The sequence below is a fragment of the Doryrhamphus excisus genome, linkage group LG21 (genome assembly GCF_037039965.1).
Source record: "Doryrhamphus excisus strain RoL-2023G ecotype Guam linkage group LG21, RoL_Dexc_Guam_v1.1, whole genome shotgun sequence".
In the NCBI taxonomy this organism is placed as follows: domain Eukaryota; kingdom Metazoa; phylum Chordata; class Actinopteri; order Syngnathiformes; family Syngnathidae; genus Doryrhamphus; species Doryrhamphus excisus.
In genome coordinates, this window is record NC_136377.1 from 11363312 (window position 1) to 11378494 (window position 15183).

Sequence of the window (15183 nt, forward strand, 5' to 3'; positions counted from 1 at the left end):
CATTCACACTCACATTCATACATATGGACAATTTGGAGTCACCAATTAACCTAGCATGTTTTTGGAATGTGGGAGGAAACCGGAGTACCCGGAGAAAACCCACGCATGCACGGGGAGAACATGCAAACTCCACACAGAAATGGCCGAGGGTGGAATTGAACCTCTCACATTCATACCTATGGACAATTAAGCTAGCATGCATGTTTTTGGCATCTGGGAGGAAACCCATGGATGGGGAGAACAGGCAAACTCCACACAGAGATGCCCGAGGGGGGAATCGAACCTCTCCTAGCTGTGTGGCCTGTGCGCTAATCACTGGAACATTTTTGGCGTAAATTAACTAATTTAATGCCAGCCAATTTTTTTCAAAAGACAATCCCTTTTTAGATGATTTTGACTGAATACACACGGGGGGGGGGGGGCATGCAAACTCCACACAAAGATGCTGGAACTATTTTCCTCAGCACCGAAGTCCGACCAGAACTCTGTACAGGACCTAAAATGTTGACGGATTTTACTGCTTACAGGGGTGTCATACAACTTCACGTGAAAGAATCCGAACTATCCCTTTAAGGTTGCAGCCACTGTATATCAATTATTTTAGTCATCCAGCTGTTTCCCTTTTGCGCCATCTCTCTCCTTTGCCAGTCTCCGCCGTTTCCCGCCACACAGACCACACCACCACTGTCATGTGTCAAATTAATTGATGAATTGGAAATTTCTGTCCTTTAATGTTGTCAGCAAACATAGCGAAGTGTATCAGTAAATGTAGAGATCTACACACATACACTGGAGCTGTCCTCACTTGCCTCACACTCACACACACACACACACACACACACAAAGTGGTCGACCTGCTGAGTTCATGGCCACGCAAAACAGTCAGACATCTACACAATAAAGGCATCATATAAAATCAACTGTTAATGTAGTGATCAGGCATTTGTGTGTGTGTATGGAGGTCGTTAAGTTCGTTGATGTTCTTCTTGCTACTTTCGCGGATATTATTTTGCTGTGGTTGCATATTAAAGCAAACAGAGCTCTGGTATCTGTATCGGCAGAAATCCAAATTCAGTTTTCGGAATTAGGCAGCACGGCGGTCGAGTGGTTAGCACGCAGATCTCACAGCTAGGAGACCCGAGTTCAATTCCATTCTCGGCCATCTCTGTGTGGAGTTTTCTCCGGGCACTCCGGTTTCCTCCCACATTCCAAAAACATGCTAGGTTAATTGGCGACTCCAAATTGTCCATATGTATGAATAAAAAGTATGAATCAAATGGCTGCACGGTGTCCGAGTGATTAGCATGTTGGCTAGGCCACACACTCCGAGATCTACTCCGGTTTCCTCCCATCTTCCAAAAACATGCATCTTATGAACATCTTATGTATGAATGTGAGTGTGAATGGTTGTTTGTCTATATGTGCCCTGTGATTGGCTGGCGACCGGTCCAGGGTGTACCCCGCCTCTCGCCCCAAGACAGCTGGGATAGGCTCCAGCACCCCCGCAACCCTTGTGAGGATAAGCGGCAGAAAATGAATGAATGAATGAATGAATGAATGAAAAGTTTCGGGATTGAATCAGATTTGAAAAATGTGGATCTGTGCATCCCTAGTTCTGATGATAACTTTTATTCATGTGCGTGTATGGTCACGTCTTGATCCATAATGACTAAAGCGGGAGCTACTAATACAGATTTACCGGCAAGAGATGGCATTACAGATTTCGATAATAATGAAGACAGACTCAACTATCGCACTTCCAACTTCCATGTTTTACCTAATGCTGTGTTCACTCAAACAAGCATCCATGCTCTCTGGTTTCATTCTCAACCCCTAAAGACCTCTGAGATGACATGTGATCAAGTCCTGACTACAATACTATAATTTCAAAAATCAGCGGTGGGAGAAACAAGACATACATTACAAACATGCATGTAAACATTCACACTCATTCACAACACAATTGACTCATTAAAGACATATTTTTACATTAAAGACGTAAAAAGATATACTACTGCATAATACACATATGCTAAGGGTGTCCCAGGCTGTTGGATCTCGGGGAGCTTTTCAGTCAAAAAAAGAAGACATGGGAGTGAATGAAACATTTTTCAGCATCCTGGAGGCCCTTTACGGCCCGCAGCTTGTTTATTCGCCCATGGCACATTGTAGAAATAAAGTTAAAAAAAAAAACAGTAAAAATTTGAAAACGGGACCAAAAAGGCAACATGTAAAGAAAAGAACCTGAAAGTTTGATATTAATAAATACAGTAAAGTCTCGTTATATCGATATCGGTTAAAACGAATTACTACTTATTACGATACTATTTTCATTTCCCGGCAAATTTCTAGTCTTTTATGATATAATTAGCTCCGTTAGTACGATACACGGTTATTATGATAATCCGGTTACTAGGATGCCCTTTTCATCTCCCACCAGCCAATTTGGTCTGCTTATATCGATACAAAAGCAGCTTAAATCAATCTTTGCTTAAGGATTTCAATACCAAAAAAGAACACGGCAAACGGCTGCTTCCAGTCAACTTTGCAGCACACACAGCGGAAAACACCCGTCCCTCGCGCCTACCCCTCCGGGTGGCAACACCTTCCCTATCGATAGTTCCGGGGTGAATTATGTCCCGGTAACCGGTAATCACTACAGCGTAAGTTTATTTTTATTTACTGTAGTACAAAATGTATTGTAGTACAAAAGCATGCTAGATACGCAATCCATGAACTCAAGGAGAAAATTACATGCCATATCAAAGATCCGCCCACTTTTAATGCAGTTCGGCGCAGGATCGGATATATGGATAGTCCGGTTATATCGATATAACGAGACTTTACTGTAATAATAAAGCAAAGATTTGTCTTTAAGAGTTCAATGTGGGCTAAAAGTAGGTCTACAGTTATCTCTTGGACATTTTACATTGATTAGCCATTTAGACATTTATTTACATACATAATATTTACATTTAAAGACACTTTCAAGTTATGAATGTAGTATTCTACATTGGTCACTAGGTGTCAGCCATTGTTCGGTGAGATAAGCGAGACTTGATTGCCGGAACAGGCCATTTAAATGATCTCACAACAGGCACAATAATAACATAATAATAATAATAATAATAATAACAAGAAGAAGAATAACAGGCTACTGTTGCAGCACTGACCTACGACAAGTTAAAATTCAACTCTGAACTCTGATTTATTTATAACGGCTTATAACGTCACTTATCACAGCAGTTGGGTCTGGAACCAATTAGCCATGGTAAACCAAGGATTACTGTAGTATTATTAATATTATTACAGTAATTAAAAATATATGTTTTTTTATTTGTTTGTAAAATATATCATCTAAACAGTCTAATCTAATTACATGTCCTCACAAAGGTATACACAGATTAATATGGAGTGTTTATCTGTACAGGAAATGTGTACTAAAGCATCTGCATAGATGGATCCCTACTGGTTTAATCAACAAGTCTGCTAGAGTTGTACTCCCTCTGCATGTCTACACAGGTACATGCTCGCTGGCTCATACACGCCCACATGTGCCAGGCCACGTTCGTTCATACCTAACATATCCAGCACATGAATAAACATAGCCGGAGCATATCTCTCATACGTACTCCTCTGATTCATCTACGATTCTGGAATATCACACTTGAAGCACAAATAATAAAAACCCGCCCCCTCCCACCGAATCCAAGGCTGCCAGAACGACTAGCTGGCTTTGTGCTAACATGCAAAACAGAAGAAGAAGGCGTCAGCATAGAGATGGAGACAGAGGACGACACAAAGACAGAGGTGAATGTACCTACCACACATGGGCAGAGAGAAGGGAGCTTAGTGCGGCCCTTCATGAGCGAGAGACAGAGGAAAAACAGCCTCCCAGACACCCGCAGCGAAGGAGGAGGAGGAGGAGAGGGATGGGGAGACAGTTACTGGGGAAGGGTAAAGGGGAAGAGAATGGAAGGAGGGGGAGAGAGGGAAGGGAAAAGGGGGGGATGTCGTAGCAGAAGAGAAGAGAGTTTTCCTGGAAGCCTGTGTTGTTGGTGTTGTACATATGGGCTATGAATATAAAGGAATGGCAGCATGCTCCAGCTGTGACTCATAATATATGATTGTCACTGCCTCACAGTGAGGGAGGGCAGCCAATCAGACATGGAGATACACAGGAACCCAATCTATTATTTAATTTCGCCTTTCGCTTTCTCTCTCTGTGCATGTGTGTGTGTAAACACTACGACAAAATACGTACTCACATCACTCGACTCACATATACTATTCAATAAAGCCGCAGGATCAATATACTGTATTGACCTGAATATAAGAAAGATGTCTGAAAAAGACAGGTGGTTATATATTTAGGATCTCAAGATTGACAGTCCATATATGAACCAGCTGGTGGGGCCAAACGACTTCTCCCCCAAGCCGGTCAAGTGCTTTTCTTCCTGTCACTCACACACACACACACACCAGGGACTTGGAGACATTTACTTGAAAAGTATCTCAAAGGTTGGACACTGAGATTAATACTGATAACATGAGAATTATGCATTTTATTTAATCTTGAAATCATCTCATATTCAGTTGTCCTATATTCTGGTCAATATCCATCCATGCACCCATTTTCTATACGTCGCGGGTATGCTGGAACCTATCCCAGCTGTCTTCGGGTAAGAGGCAGGTATCCTCTGAACTGGTTACCAGCCAATCACATCAGATTGTGATCAATCTGTAATATCTTGCTGCATTCATATACTGTTTATAATTTATATAATCTGAAATAGCCATACTTTAGTCACTCATTGCAATACTGTATATATTACTGTAATTATATATTGTCACATCCATACTGTTTATAATCTGTATAATCTACAATAGTATTGTAGATTATTATAGTCATTTATATCCCTGTACATATCCTCACTGTATTATAGTCATAGACTGTCATAGTTTTTTTTTTACATATCTGTCCATTTTTTTCTACATTTACTTACTACTAAGGTACTTATAAAATTGCTAACTGCATTTTGTTGCCCTGTACCAGTGACATGAGCAATAACAATAAAGTTGAATCTAATCTAATCTAATCTAATCTAATCAATATATATACTGTGCCATGGCTACGTTAATAGGTCACTTCCCTGCTAGAGGAACTCAGTTTACTATGTAAGACCATCTAAATGACCACTCCCATTTTTCAAGTGTTTACATATGATTATTAAAGAATATTTTTGCATAAATTGCCAAACTGTCACATTTTTTATCCATTTTCAGTTTAAAGAAATAGTCCATTTCCAAAACACATAAAGCTAGCTTCCACCAAGCAGTACAGTTCTATTATTTTTGGCTTGTTAGGTTTAGAACAGTAAACTCTGTTCTGGTTTGTGTTTCTACTGGTGTGTGTGTGTATGTGGAGGCGGAATAGTGACATCTGCGTCAGCCAAGTAAATAATGTGACATCATAGAAACCAGACACACAAGCGACCAACAAAGAATACACATGACGCAGTAAACTAAGGACAACAATGGACAACATCTTACAGGCAAAAAGACAAGGCAAAAAGTCACAAAGCAGATGGGGCTCAATTTATTCAGCATAACATGTCAGCACAACATATCACAACATTTGGCTATATCCATCCAGGCATCACCAATCAACCTACGCTAAATCAAACTGTTACAATAGTGACAGTTGTTGGGCCGAGCGGGCCAAACAGAAGCTGTAGTACTAGCTGTAGTACTGCGCACTAACCACTAGACCACCGTGCCGCCCTGCATTATTATTATTATTATTATTATTATTATTATTATATTGGTACATGCTATGCCTTTTGAGTGTTAAGTTGCTGTGTGATGAGTTTAGTAGTATATTGAGAAATGTTATACTGTGTTATAATAGTGTTATATTGAGTAATGACCTCTTTCAATTTACGATGGGTGGGTTGACAAGCTCCTTGTAAGATTTTTCAAAGCTTATGATAGGCTCCTGTCAAAGAGCTGCCTGATCCTCACGGATTTATGCAATTTTATGATGTGAACATATGCAGTTTATATACCTACAAATCTGTTTTTTGTCTCAAAATTTAGTGGGTGCAACTTATACACCAGAGTTTACGATAAATAATAGAATTTTTTCTTGACAGCATGAGATGTTTCATTCAACCGAGACTATGCCCGTTATTGGCCATACTGGTCAAGCCATCACTTTCTGCGTCATGACTATATTAAAAAGAAAACAGAGTGGAAGGGTGAATAAACTAGATAAACACACCGTGACCTATTGGACTGCTTTACACGGGACCACAGCGGGGTGATGGATGGGTTATGACACCTGCAGAGGTTAGGCCCAAAGACGTTCATGCAGTGACACACTGTTCTGCTTTAGCATCTGTGACTAAAGACAAGTGGAGCACATCGTGACATTTCCATCTGGAATGAAGCCTGCGCTCTTTAGAGGAAAGTCAACCCTTGGATGCAGCTTCCTCATACCAAATATGAATTTTCTATTCTGCGCGTTCTAGGCCGCCGCCCACACATAGGTCATCCTCCTACCTGCGCACTGTGGGCTTCATATTATCAACACCCTTCAATGGCAGGGCGCTCTCTCTCTCTCTCTCCCTCCCTTTCCTTCTTTCATCTCTATTCTCTCCATGATGATACCTCGTCATGTTGTCATGGCAACAATCGGGCCCTGATTGCATGGTTGCTAGGCAACTGACATCACCTATAAGAGGAACATGGAGATACAAAGCTAGAGACAAACAAATCACACAAATATGTGCTCTTGCACATTGTTTTTGTGTGTGGCTGGGCGTCATCATGTGATTCTGATGTTCAGTTTCAATTGTATCATGCTACATACTACACACATGTTAGCATTGTCAGCCGCAGGCTATCTGGCAAGTCATCTTTACTATTTGAATTTAAATACGAAAGTCACAATGTTTGCAATGACAGCATCTCACAATCATTCTCTATTCAAAGCGGTCAAGCGATTGTCCAAATGGGCTCAGCACACAGATGACAAATGTGGCTCCAATTGGTCAATTTCCCTCAGCCACAATATCACAGACTCCTGCATTTTACAAACCTGCCACAGGGTGTTACTGGATGCCACGATAGAAATTAGCTCCAATGATAACCTGAAACGAACTTATGTCTCGTCTGCCTCTTTTACACACCCCCTCTCTCGCTCTCACACACACACACACACACACAGGCATAATCACAGGTTTAAGTGTTGTCCTTTACCATTGCATTTAGAGTTTATGCTTTATTTTACATGATGACTCGGTAAGAGGTGACCCTCACTGACCTCGGTGCACCACATTGGATTGTTTGCTGCCATCAGCCACTTCCTGGTGTGTTTCTTACTCTCAAAACCAGACATTTTTTTCCATACACCCCGATTTGAAATACTATTTGAGAACATGTAATATTAATTTAGCTGTACAAACCACTGGAAAAGCTGCTCGTACCAGCATCGTTCAAGCATGAATAAAGACAGATTTAGAACAGACCTGCCAACCTGTTATGATTAGCCCCCCCCCCCCCTTGTCTCTCACACCTTTCTTTTCCTAATAGTGTACAGTCTATTGACTTTATTCCCTTAATATAACTTTCAATTCCATGCTAGAGGCTGCACAGTGGTACAGTGGTTAGCGTGTAGGCCACACAGTCAGGAGATGGAGAAGACTTGGTTTGATTCTCCGCTTGAGCATCTATCCGTGCATGGGTTTTCTCCCGGTACTACAGTTGTCTCCCATGTTCAAAAAAACATGCATGTTAGGTTAATTGGTGACTCCAAATTGTGAATGATTGTTTGTCTATATCAGGGGTGCTCATTAAGTCGATCGCGATCTACCCGTCGATCGCGGAGGTGATACTGGTCGATCGCTGGTCGATTGCGGCGTGACATTAAAAAAATATCATCCTAGCATCAATGCCGTCACTTGATTGATATACAGGGCGGCCATTCAGATGACAACTGAATGTTGCCCTTCGGGTGACCAATCAAATCAAACAACGTCTCTAAGTGCAGCAGAACTTACGATGTCAGCCTATCATCCATCCCCGTTACTTGATTGACATACAGGACAACCAGTCAGATGACAACTGAATTTTGACCTTTAGGTCACCGCTCATGCTAAGTGCTAAACTAGTCGGCGAACTACGTCAGATTTTAAGCCCTCGCTAAAGTTTATGGTCACTAAAATGAGTGAAGTAGCTGGACCAAGTAAAAAGGCAAAAACATATCACTTCCATACGGAATGGGAGGTGGACTTTTTTTTTTCCACAATGTCTTTTTCGAAGTGCGTTTGCCTGGCTAACCTGGCTATCAGCAGCTACTGTCCGGACTATGCATCCCTGGCTGATTCAATTCAGTGCAAGTCATCAAAGTAAACTCAGGTAATTACAAAAAATGCTAATAGTTAATTATGTGTGTTTTGCAATATTGGCTCATTTGGTTATGTAAGGTACATCAACATACATTGTACGTACAAATAATCCTCAATACATTTGAAAATAAATAGATGTTTTGCATTTTTGTAGTGGGTAGATCATTTTGACTCGGTCATTTTAAAAGTAGCTCGCATGCTGAAAAAGTGTGAGCACCCCTGGTCTATAGTATGTGCCCTGCGATTGGTACAGGGTGTACCCCGCCTCTTCCCCAAAGTTAGCTGAGATAGGTTCCAGCATACCCCCTAGTGAGGATAAGTAGCATAGAAATGAAATCGGATGATACTCCATTCTACTAAAACAACATCTTCCCTTAAAATGTTTCCAATTTATTCTTGTAAAATTCCGACTTTTTGTAGATAAAACTGGTGAAGTCAAAAAAATATGCATTAACGGTGGTGGCTAATTAATTTTTATTAAATAAGTAAAAAAAAAATGGGGAGGCACGGCGGTCGAGTGGTTAGCACGCAGATCTCACAGCTAGGAGACCAGGGTTCAATTCCACCCTCGGCCATCTCTGTGTGGAGTTTGCATGTTCTCCCTGTGCGTGCGTGGGTTTTCTTCGGGTACTCCGGTTTTCTCCCACATTCCAAAAACATGCTAGGTTAATTTGCGATATGTGCCCTGTGATTGGCTGGCGACCAGTCCATGGGGTACCCTGCCTCTCGCCCAAAGACAGCTGGGATAGGCTCCAGCACCCCCTGCGACCCTCGTGAGGAAAAAGCGGTAGAAAATGAATGAATGAAGTCAAAAAAATGTTTGTATAATTAACACATGCGCACCAGAACAGCACGCCTCTCCGTTATGACGGCAGACGGAAGCACAGTGAGTCTGATGCTCTTTTTTTTTTTTTTTTAACTTCACTCTGACCGGAACACAACAGTTCAGGACATTCAGGTTGCAGGTATGCTGGAGTCTATCCCAGCTGTCTTCGGGGCGAGAGGCGGGGTACACCCTGGACTGGTCGCTAGCCAATCACAGGGCACATATAGACAAACAACCATTCACACTCACATTCATACGTATGGACAATTTGGAGTCAAACTCCACACAGAGATTCTATTACTTCCTAAATTAGATTCTGAATTTGAACAAATCAGAGGTCAACCAATATCTCTGAATATATTGTGTTGAGGTTGAGCTTGTGTTTTTTTTTAATTAACGCTGACAACTTTTCAGAGACATGAACTCGAGTCCCAGTTTCTTTGCTCAAAGAAGTCTGCCGTGTTCTGCAAGGACGTGTGTGTGTGTTTGTGTGTGTGTGTGTGTGTGCATGTGGCTCCCCCAAGTGTGTGGGTGATTGTTGCAGTACGCCCTGAAGACAAACGAAGACCTCTCAAGGTGTGAATGTAGTTCACCAGGCCTGGCTTGCTCTATCTTCTCCCAGCATCCTGGGAGCAACTTGGCTAGATTAGTGTCTCTGTGGCCGTATGGACGCAAGGTTGCTTGTGCCCTTGAGCGGAGATCACATGAGCGTTCTCCACGGTCACTAATCCTGACGCGCAACACACTTCATGCCGTGGATCAGGCTCTCTGCTTGTAGATGTTGCAGCAGGATGCCATAAGCGAACATGAAGCTGCGCACATGCAAGGACTACATACTGACTACATCCTATCAAATGTATAATTGATATGAAGAAGCACTAACGAGAGAGAGAGGGGGGGGCTTGAAAGTGCTGTAAAGTAGGCCAGAGGGTAGTCCGAGAGGAGGGTGAGATGCATGAAGATGGGCTCGCAGAGGTGAACGAGGCAATGAACGACCTGCATGACAGCGGTGAGAGATGTGTGGCGGCCACTCCAGGAAACAGACATGACGTGTTTCCCTCTTGAAATTGGAAAGACAGTTGAGTCTTTGTCGCTTTCTAACACTTTCAAATCAACTCTGATGGTCTGATGTTCTCTGACTCACTTGCCACACCATGAGGGAGACTCAAAGGTAATATCAGATATAAATATAAAACCCTGTGACGTCTCCTCGTATTCCGGTTTAAAGTGTTATGTAATGATGCCGCCGTGTGATACATTGATTTCTGATTTAATATTTATTTATTTTTCTCCTAAGATTCTAGTGTAGGAAGCAGCGGATAATTACATAAGCTCTTCAAAAGTCAGATGCAGCACTCTGGTGGAAAAAAGAATAAAAGATGACGTTGGTTAGAATGGTAACAGTTAAGAAATAGAAGTGATTTGTTTAATACTAAGCCATCATCTCTGTATTGATCCCAAAGGGAAATTCTAATATTAGCAGTGTTATAATAGAAACAGTCATATGGTAATCCTGTAATATTGGCTTCCTCTCCGTTGAGTGCTCTTTACTTTTCTCCCATCCTGTCAAATTGCACTTATTCCGCCCTCGGTTGCTTTTATGCTTTTATACATTTTACAGAAGTTTCACGGTGGATATTTCTGTGAAATACTTGATAAAGGACGCCATGAAAGTTTTAGACGAGTTTCGACGACGACGCGTTGTACCGCTTGTTCTGCCGACTAAAAGCTGAGAGCTGTTTCAAGAGGCCACATTGGTTTACGGTGTTCTGATGTCATTCGAGCATTCCGTGGCATCACCCACGCGTTTCACCGTTAGAACCTCGCGCGCTCCCAGTCCACGTAATGCATCCGCAAATCCATGGGTGTCGTGGCTCACCAGTCTTCTGGTTCATCATGGCATAGCGCCTCACCTGCAGTGCAGCCCGTCGCCATTAAAGTTTAATAAACACGCATTGGAAGGGAGCTTCTGCTTTTCTTGGCTGAAATGATGCATTCATGATGATGCTTTCAAAGACACTGAATGATATGTAGTATTTGTACAGTGTTACTGTAATGTTCAGTTGCAGGCTTGGATCAAAAATCCAGAATAAAAACATGGCTAAAACTCAACTGAACTCGTCACGTCCTGTCCGCCCGCCACTCTGCTCCCCGAGGGAACACATTTATAGCAACACATACAAACATGAGTCTAATTTATGACTTACAGTAAATGGCTTATTTAGATACTTTTAATATTATTTTATTATTACTTTTATTTAATATATTGGGTAATACAAGTGTAAAAGTTACTATAGGGATGTTATAGCGATGCTCTCTAAAAATATCTTACTTTGCTGAAAGTAAGATATTTTTAGAGAGCATCGCTAACATCCCTATAGTTATGACTTACAGTAAATGGCTTATTTAGATACTTTTATTATGTCTAATATATTGGGTAATACAAGTGTAAAAGTTACTATAGGGATGTTAGCGATGCTCTCTAAAAATATCTTACTTTGCTGAAAGTAAGATATTTTTAGAGAGCATCACGAACATCCCTATAGTTATGACTTACAGTAAATGGCTTATTTAGATACTTTATTATGTCTAATATATTGGGTAATACAAGTGTAAATACAAGTGCGATGCTCTCTAAAAATATCTTACTTTGCTGAAAGTAAGATATTTTTAGAGAGCATTGCTAACATCCCTATAGTTGTGACTTACAGTAAATGGCTTACTTAGATACTTTATTATGTCTAATATATTGGGTAACACAAGTGTAAAGGTTACTATAGGGATGTTAGCGATGCTCTCTAAAAATATCTTACTTTGCTGAAAGTAAGATATTTTTAGAGAGCATCGCTAACATCCCTATAGTTGTGACTTACAGTAAATGGCTTACTTAGATACTTTATTATGTCTCATATATTGGGTAACACAAGTGTAAAGGTTACTATAGGGATGTTAGCGATGCTCTCTAAAAATATCTTACTTTGCTGAAAGTAAGATATTTTTAGAGAGCATCGCTAACATCCCTATAGTTATGACTTACAGTAAATGGCTTATTTGATACTTTTATTATGTCTAATATATTGGGTCATACAAGTGTAAAAGTTACTATAGGGATGTTAGCGATGCTCTCTAAAAATATCTTACTTTGCTGAAATGTTTGCTGAAATTCACTTATCACGGTTGTGTCTTGGACCAATTTATGGCGATAATCGAGGGATTACTGTATACCAAGTTAACTCCTAAGTCACTCACACTGAAAACGGAACACACAAAGCGCATGAAATACAATATACATAATACTAAATCTAAGAACTAAATGAAACTGTTCAGCATCATGCAATATTAAATCTCCTTAAGGGACAATAATAGAGGAATGAAATTTGGGTATAAGAGTTGTCAGTATACCACTTATACAGCAATGCCATTTACTATCCTATGACAATAAGTCAACAAGTCTTATAAGTCAATAAGTCTAAATAGCTGGCAACACAGTGAACATGTCCAAAATGTGTCCAACAGGTGACTATTTAGTGGAAGACTTCATATAGACTGAGTGGATAAAGGGTGGATATTAGACACCTTGCACTCCTCCACCTTCACCTCCAAAGGTGCTGATTGGAGTTCAGGTCTGGAGTAGACATGCTTGGACAATCCATCACCTTCACCTTCAGCCCCCTCAACACGGCACCTGTCATCCTCAAGGTGTGTTTGGGCTGCTAATCATTCATTCATTCATTTTCTACCGCTTTTTCCTCACAAGGGTCGCGGGGGTTGCTGGAGCCTATCCCAGCTGTCTTTGGGTGAGAGGCGGGGTACACCCTGGACTGGTCGCCAGCCAATCACAGGGCACATATAGACAAACAACCATTCACACTCACATTCATACCTATGCATGTTTTTGGAATATGGGAGGAAACCGGAGTAGATCTCTTGAGTGTGTGGCCTAGCCAACATGCTAATCACTCGGACACCGTGCAGCCATTTGATTCATACTTTTTATTCATACCTATGGACAATTTGGAGTCGCCAATTAACCTAGCATGTTTTTGGAATGTGGGAGGAAACCGGAGTACCTGGAGAAAACTCACACATGCACGGGAAGAACATGCAAACTCCACACAGAGATGGCCGAGGGTGGAATTGAACCCTGGTCTCCTAGCTGTGAGGTCTACGCGCTAACCACTTTACCACCGTGCTGCCTGGGCTGCTAATCATTCATTCATTTATTCTACCGCTTTTTCCTCACGAGGGTCGCGGGGGTGCTGGAGCCTATCCCAGCTGTCTTTGGGCGAGAGGCGGGGTACACCCTGGACTGGTCGCTAGCCAATCACAGGGCACATATAGACAAACAACCATTCACACTCACATTCATACCTATGGACAATTTGGAGTCGCCAATTAACCTAGCATGTTTTTGGAATGTGGGAGGAAACCGGAGTACCTGGAGAAAACTCACACATGCACGGGAAGAACATGCAAACTCCACACAGAGATGGCCGAGGGTGGAATTGAACCCTGGTCTCCTAGCTGTGAGGTCTGCGCGCTAACCACTTTACCACCATGCTGCCTGGGCTGCTAATCATGTTGGAAAATTGCCATGCGACCCAGTTTCCCGAGGGAGGGGGATCTTGCTCTGTTTCCCTCGTGGAACCGCAGCTTCTCAGTGCTGGCAGCACTCATGCAGCCCCAGAAGACCATGACTCTACCACCACCGTGCTTGACTGTAGGCAAGTGTTGCCAGCTATTTTGACAATAATCATTTCTATATAGTATTGTATAGAGCAGTGATTTTCAACCACTGTGCCGCGGCACACTAGTGTACCTTGAGAAACCGTCAGGTGTGCCGTGAGGAATTATCCAATATAACTTTTTATAATTAACATTCATTAATCATCATTTGCAAATATTATGTCAATAGTATACATGGACCCAAATATTCCAATTGCATTTGGTTTATTTGCTCAAACGGAAAGAATTGAACAGGGATGGAATATTCCTTTAATCAATCCGATTGAGGTATCTTGTACCCGCTCAAACGGAAAGTTGTCAGGGTGCCTTCTTCTTCCTGGTGTTTTTCTTCTTCTGTTGTTTATTGGCGGTTGGCAAGCAGCTTTCGTGTGCATTAGCGCCATCTGTGAAACAGAATCTAAACCCTTCTATACGCCATTCGTAAGTGCAGTTTTATTAAAAAAGAAAATATATATCTATATAAAACATGTCCTGAGTTTAATTATAAAATATTAGCAAGATTGAATTTGATCTAAATTTATCCCGGGTGCGTTCTTTCAGCATGCTCAGATATGACGTAACACGCAGATCCAGACGTTCTTCACTTTTAAAAATGGAGGCCAGCAATCGGCACTGGACTAAGCAAAGTTTGTTTTTGATTCAAACTAAATTTCAAGACTGGACAGACGAAAAACTGGCAATACCGGAGTTATTCCAACAAGTGAAAGAAAAACTTGGGGAAGCCGGTATCACGGGATGTTGATGTTTACGTTTTACTGGGCATGCCCTGTTGACTATTCTGTTTGATTTTCACGGCGCATGTAGACAAGAGATTGGAATATTCCTTTCCATGGATAACATTGTTTCCCGAAAGGTCATTCGGAAAGAGAAAAAGTGGTGATGTAAAACCGTGGCTACTGTGGAGTGTCCGTGGTGTAAAGACTGGCAGAGCAATGTAATATTGATCATTGTGGAAACACCTACCTTGTTCCTCCTATAGACTTATTGATGCACGTGTGAGGTCGTGGTGACATTTTGGAACATTTTTGGTTAGTGGTGTGCCACAAGATTTTTCCAATGTAAAAAAAAACGTGCCGCGGCTCAAAAAAGGTTGAAAATCACTGGTATAGAATATATACTGTAATAATGCTTTCATTATTCGTAACAAGGAAGTGACAACTCAGTTGACCAAAACAATCAGCATTTTTTTTTAGCTCCTCC